The following is a 7343-nucleotide window of genomic DNA, read 5'->3' as shown; positions in this document are numbered from 1 at the left end:
ATTTTTGAGGCTCCCCTGGTTTTTCGCGGAATATTTGGGAATTTATAGGCCAAATATCTAGGTTAGGGGGCGGCTAGGGAGGCCACAAGCCTGCCCACCGCCGCCTCCCCCCTGGTGGCGGAGTGGGGGCTTGTGGGCTCCCTAGAGCCCACCTGGCTTGGCCCAAAGGCCCCCTGATCTTCTTCCGTTCGGGAAAAAATCATTTCAGGGTTTTTCTTCCGGTTGGACTCCGTTCCAAAATCAGATGTGAAAAGAGTCAAAAACACGGAAAAACAGGAACTGACACTTGGCACTGAGTAATAAGTTAGTCCCAAAAAAGATATAAAAGGTACCTAAAACAACAAAAGAAGACAAGATAACAGCGTGAAACCATCAAAAATTATAGATACGTTTGAGACGTATCAGTATCCTCACAATAATCATCATAGATAGGGGGCATGCTTTCATCAATTAGATTTTCATCACTCAAAGTGGAAGAACTAAAAAGATCATCTTCATCAAATATAGCATCCCCAAGCTTGTGGCTTTGCATATCATTAGCATCATGGGTATTCAAAGAATTCATGCTAACAACATTGCAATCATGCTGATCATTCACATATTCTATACCAAGCATTCTATGTAATTCTTCTTTTAGCACTTGAGCACAATTTTCCTTCCCATCATGCTCACGAAAGACATTGAAAAGATGGAGAATGTGAGGCATCCTCAATTCCATTTTTTTGTAGTTTTCTAGAGAAAGAACAAGAAACAAAAAGATTCGATTGCAAGATCTAAAGATATACCTTCAAGCGCTAACCTCCCTGGCAACAGCGCCAGAAAATAGCTTCATTGACGGGAGGTGAGTGCCGCTTACCTAGCCTCCCCGGCAACGGCGCCAGAAAAGAGCTTGATGTCTACTACGCAGCCTTCTTCTTGTAGACGTTGTTGGTCCTCCAAGTGCAGAGGTTTGTAGAACAGTAGCAATTTTCCCTCAAGTGGGTGACCTAAGGTTTATCAACCCGCGGGAGGCGTAGGATGAAGATGGTCTCTCTCAAGCAACCCTGCAACCAAATAACAAAGAGTCTCTTGTGTCCCCAACACACCCAATACAATGGTAAGTTGTATAGGTGCACTAGTTTGGTGAAGAGATGGTGATACAAGTGTAATATGGATGGTAGATATGGGTTTTTGTAATCTGAAATTACAAAAACAGCAAGGTAATTAGTAACAAAAGTGAGCACGAACGGTATTGCAATGCATGGAAACCAGGCCTAGGGTTCATACTTTCACTAGTGAAGTTCTCTCAACAATGATAACATAATTGGATCATATAACTAGCCCTCAACATGCAACAAAGAGTCACTCCAAAGTCACTAATAGCGGAGAACAAACGAAGAGGTTATTGTCGGGTACGAAACCACCACAAAGCTATTCTTTCTGATTGATCTATTCAAGAGTTCGTACTAGAATAACACCTTAAGATACATATCAACCAAGACCCTAGTGTCACCTAGATACTCCATTATCACCTCAAGTATCCGTGGGCATGATTATACGATATGCATCACACAATCTCAGAATCATCTATTCAACCAACACATAGAACTTCAAAGAGTGCCCCGAAGTTTCTACCGGAGAGTCAAAACGTGTGCCAACCCCTATGCATAGGTTCCCAATGTCACAAACCCGCAAGTTGATCACCAAAACATACATCGAGTACTCACATGAATCAAACGTGTGCCAATCCATATGCATAGGTTCCCAATGTCACAAACTCGCAAGTTGATCACCGCAGATAGACACGTGCAAGACATACATCAAGTGTTCTCAAAGGCTCAATCCGATAAGATAACTTCAAAAGGGAAACTCAATTCATTACAAGAAGGGAGAGGGGGAAGAACATCTTAAGATCCAACGATAGTAGCAAAGCCCACGGTACATCGAGATCAAGACATCTCAAGAACACTAGAGAGAGAGAGAGATCAAACTCATAGCTACTAGTGCATACCCTCAGCCCCGAGGGAGAACTACTCCCTCCTCGTCATGGAGATCACCGGGATGATGAAGATGGCCACCGGAGATGGATTCCCCCTCCGGCAGGGTGCCGGAACGGGCTCCAGATTGGTTTTTTGTGGCTACAGAGGCTTGCGGCGACGGAACTCCCGATCTAGGTTTCTTTCTGGGGGTTTCTGAATTTATAGGAATTTATGGTGGTGGAATTACGTCGGTTGGGCCCACGAGGAGGTCACAAGCCTGGTAGGTGCGGCCTGGGGGGTCGCAGTGCCTCCCGGGCTTGGGACTCCCTAGTGGCTCTTATGGCCTTCTTCCAAAGCTTCGGGGGTCTCTTTTGGTCCAAAACAAATCATCGTAAAGTTTTATTCCATTTGGACTCCGTCTGAAAAAGGGTCAAAAACACGGAAAAAACATAAACTAGCACTTGGCACTGAGTTAATAGGTTAGTCCCAAAAAAGATATAAAATAGCATATTCATGCATATAAAACATCCAAAGTTGACAAGATAATAGCATGGAACCATCAAAAATTATAGATACGTTAGAGACGTATCAGCCCCCGACCTAAACATCACTAGGATTTCAACGAGAATAAGAATGCTCACCCATCATCACCATGACATGAGCAATATTTAGATGAATATCAAATAATATCCTTTAACTATCACCATGGTAGGAGTAAGGATGATGTAGAGGCCCTCCATGATCGACCCCTCCCCTCCAACAGGGCACCGGAATAGGGTTTCATATGGGCACACGAAAGAACAAAGACTTGCGTCAGCGGAAAAAGTGTTTCGGGAGCTCCCCTAGAGTTTTTAGGGAATATGAGAATTTATAAGCCAGAGAACGATGTCGGGAGAACCACGGGGGGGGGGGGGCACGACCCAATCAGGCGCGACCACCCCCCCTGGGCGCACCATGTTGGCTTGTGGGGCCCTCGGGTGGCTCTCGACCTTAGCCCGAAGGTTCGAGGTCTTCTTCTTGGCATTGCCACCCTTAGCTTTGTTCTTCTCCTTCTCGTGAGTATCCTCTATAACCTTGACAAAGGATTTTGTAAGCAAGGGAGGCTGCTTGGTATTAATCTTCTTGTTCTTCTTGGCCTTGGGAGCAAACCCAACTCCTTGCTTAGCAACCACTTCTTTTGATTGCTTAGGACTTCATTGAGATTATTTTCACCTTGAATGCATGTCACAAGGCCTTTCTCAAGATGCTCCTTTAGTTTGGCATTCTCATCCACAAGATGTACATGCTCACAATATGGGTTAGTAGCATGTGCATTACCAATTAAGACAAACAAAGAACACATGGTTGTCTCGTTAGTAAGTTTTACTTGGAGTTGAGCATGAGAATATTTCAACGAGGCATGAGCACTCTTCAAGGCCTTGTGAGCCTTGTCAAGTATGTCAAGCTCTTTCTTTAGTCTAACATGGTCAACCCCAAGTGCAACCTTTTCAGATTCAAGCACACAAGTAAGAACAAGAACATGATCAAGATCTTTTTGTAATTTAGCAAGGTCATCGTTGTGTGACTCCTTAAGAGTCAAAGAAAGTCCTTGCTCTTCCTCAAGAGAAATGAAGAGATCAGCTATCTCATCGGCATAGTCACAACTATGTCCTTGCAAGGTATAGATAGTTCCTTCATGAGTTTTGATGAGTTCATTAGCTTGTCCGAGTTGTTGCAAGAGAGCAAGAGAGTGTTTTTTGGGTTTACCCTTGGTTTTTCTCATGAAGCTATCAAAGGAGTTTCCTTCACCATTAACCTCCTCTTGTTCATCTCCACTAACCGTAGGAACGGGAGTAGTGGAAATGGTAGTTTTGATGTTGGGGGTTACCTTGTTGGATGCCTTCGCCATAAGGCACTTGGCAACGTGGTTCTCGTTTGGGGCATTGAAGAGGGACACCTTGCTTAGAGAAAAGGACGCAATGGCCATGGTGGCCATTACCATCACTTCACCACTTGCATCATCGTCCTCATCCTCATCGGACCAGTACTCTTCTTGAGCCACCAACACCTTTTGGGGCTTGTTCTTGAAGAAGGCGTTCTTGTTGGGGAAGGGATTGGCCTTGTCTTTGCGAATAAGTTTGCCACCATTGTCTTCCCTCTTCTCATAAGGACAATCGGCCACAAAGCGACTCACATTACCACAATTGTAGCAAGTCCTCACACGTTGCTTGCCTTTGGGCCCATTTGTGTTGTTCTTGGAGAAGTTGGGCTTTGAGTTTATCATGTTTCCCCAAAACCGTCTTGACGCAAGAGCCATATGCTCATGATAAGCATACTTGGTGTATTCTGGGCACAAATCCTCCTCTTCTTCTTCATCTTCCTCCAAAGGAGCCTTGGCCTTCAACGCAAGGTTGGGAGAGTATTTTCTTGACCATTGAACACGAGATAGAGCACTATCCGCTGTCCTCTTCAACATGTTCATGGCAATGAACTCATCCAAAACATTGCTTGAGGACAAGGAGTAAAAGTCTGGTCTATGGTCTCTGACGGATGATGGAGGACATGGATTTGTTGAAAGGCATAATGTCCTTGAGAAACTTACGCTTGATCCAATTGTCATCCACATCTTCGCTTCCATGATCTTGAAGAGCAACTGCAAGAGTTGTCACTCTTCGATAGAGTTCACGAGGATTCTCGTCCTCGATCATAACAAATTCATCTACCTCATCAACTATCACTTCATAGTTCGATCGTTGAATACTAGAACTTCCCTTGTACATGGAAATGATGTGCTCCCAACAATCTTTGACACGAGTGAAGGGACGCAAATGAGAAAGATCTTCAATAGGAACACCTGCTTGAAGGATGAACAAGGCAGAGTGATTGACCTGATTGTCAACCTATTCTCTTGGAGTGAGGTTGCTTGGATCATGTGGATAATAGCCTTGCTCAATGATTCTACAAAGTTGTGTTGAGTTGTGATTCAAATGAGCCTTTATACGAAAAACACAGTTAGCAAAATCATTCTTAACAAGCTTAGGTGGAGGGCCGAGGTTACTAATAAGGGTGAACCAGTCCTCCATAGACCATGGGAGGAGGAACCGAGGCAAAGGTATTTGCCCCACTCGTTCCTTGAGGCAATTTATCTGCATCACTACTTGCATTTTCCTTTCCGGAATTGGTCCCCGTATCCGAAGTTGTGGGATTAACCACATGTAATGGGTGGGTAGACAGTTTAAAACTATCAAGGAAATCTTTAAGCATGTTCTTGGCCTCGATAGCCACTGAGGATCTAAATGTGGACATGGCCTCATTTAGGTCCTCTCAGGAGATCGAATTCGAAAGAGCTTCCTCCGGCAGCTCCACCGGTCTAACCTTGTCGTCAACCATACTCTTTGGTGGTGAAACCCTTAATAAAGGGACGAGGCTCTGATACCAATTGAAAGGATCAATATGGTTGACTAAAGGGGGGTGAATAGGCAACTAACAAATTTTAAACTTTTCTTTTAACAAATTAAGTTTAGCAACAAATAGGTTGTGTAGATATGCAACAAAGTGAGCAACCTATGTGATGCTAACAACAACAATAGTAAACAAGAAGTAAATACAAGTAAAGGTAAGAAATGACCACAAGTGGAACCGATGAAGACGAGGATGTGTTTCTGAAGTTCCTCCCCTTTGAGGGGAAGTACGTCACCGTTGGGGCGGTGTGGAGGCACAATGCTCCCCAAGATGCCACTAAGGCCACCGTATTCTTGTCATGCTCTCACACTATGCGAGGTGTCGTGATTCCACTAAGTGGTGCCCTTGAAGGCGACGACCGAACCTTTACAAACAAGGTGGGTGCAATCTCCACAACTTAATTGGAGGCTCCCAACGAGACCACGGAGATTCACCACAATGGAATATGGATTTGTGGTGACCACAACCGTCTAGGGTGCTCAAACACCCAAGAGTAACAAGATCCGCAAGGGATTAGTGGGCGGGTCAAATTTCTCTTGGTGGAAGTGAAGATCAAGGCCGTCTCAACCAAACCCTAGAGTATCAACAAGTTTTGTTGGCTAGGGAGAGAGATCAGACGAAAATGGAGCTTTGAGCAACAATGGAGCTTAGGGTTAGGAAAGGTGAGGTTCCCACGGAAGAAGAACCCCTTTATATAGTGGGGGAAAGATTCTGCCCGTTACCCACCACTTTTTCCCGTACTAGAGTGGTACTATCGGTACTACCGATGACAAGAGGTAGTACCACTCTAGTGTGAGTGGTACTACCGCTCACGCGGATGGTGGCCGATCTGAGTGGAGGGATGGGATCGATAGTACCGCCGAAGCAGTACTATCGCTGGCACGAGCGGTACTACCATTAATAAGAGGTAGTACTGCCTCCTACCACCGCTCGGGGATGAGCAGCGAACTCATCTTATAAAAACCATGGACTCCCGACGCGGTACTATCGCCCGAAGAGCGGTACTACCGCGAGAAGGGCGGTACTACCGCCCAGCACTAATGCAAAGTCCGACCCCAAAAAGTGTCAAAACATATGGATAACGATATTGGTTAGTGGTACAAGCTGGACCACTAACGCCCTGGAGTGGTACTACCGCCGGCCAGGGCGGTACTACCGATGATAAGAGGTAGTATCGCTCCTGGAAGCGATACCGCTTGAGTCCTTCTGTGCAGAGATGGGCAAGGATAGAGGCTCCATTTAAGCGAAAATGATGGTGCGAGGGAAAGTGTACGTGATGATTCCACTCTGACTTTTCCAATGTGGACCCCCTCTTAATAGTACGGCTTTTCCTACGACTCAAGTCCACCGACAACTAAACGTAAGAGAGAAAGTCGTCTTCATATCAATACACTGAGGGGATTGAATCGTCTTTGTGCAAAGAGATGAAGTACCTGAAAGGCTTAGTGCACATGATTAGTCCGCAAAAGTATTGTCATCAATCACCAAAACAAATGGGGTAGAAATATGCTCTTACAGTTGGCACTCGAGCCGCGGCCGATGACGGAGATCCAAGCCTATCTAGGGAGCGATATGCTTCGTGAGGATGACATTGAGGCCGAGCATGTGGCCTGCTAGGATGCATCCCACTGTATCCTGGATGGCGAGCTCCATCACACGCTACCCAATGTAGTCACGCTGCTTTGTATCTTTGTAGATCAAGGACGTGACCTGCTTGCTGATATACATGGAGGAGATTGCAACCATCACTCATCGTCGTGCACCCTTGTCGGCAAGGCCTTACGCAGCGGTTTCTACTGGCCCATAGTGGTTGAGGATGCCACCGAGTTAGTTCAATCTTGTGAAGCCTACCAATTTCACGCGAAGTAGATCCACCACTCGGCGCAAAGGGTCAAGACCATTCCTCTCTCGTGGTCCTTCGCATTCTAGGGGCTAGACATCTTG

This window comes from Hordeum vulgare, chromosome 4H, assembly GCF_904849725.1.
Source record: "Hordeum vulgare subsp. vulgare chromosome 4H, MorexV3_pseudomolecules_assembly, whole genome shotgun sequence".
NCBI classification, from domain to species: domain Eukaryota; kingdom Viridiplantae; phylum Streptophyta; class Magnoliopsida; order Poales; family Poaceae; genus Hordeum; species Hordeum vulgare.
The sequence above is the reverse complement of the archived record's forward strand: the minus strand, read 5'-3'. Positions refer to the sequence as shown.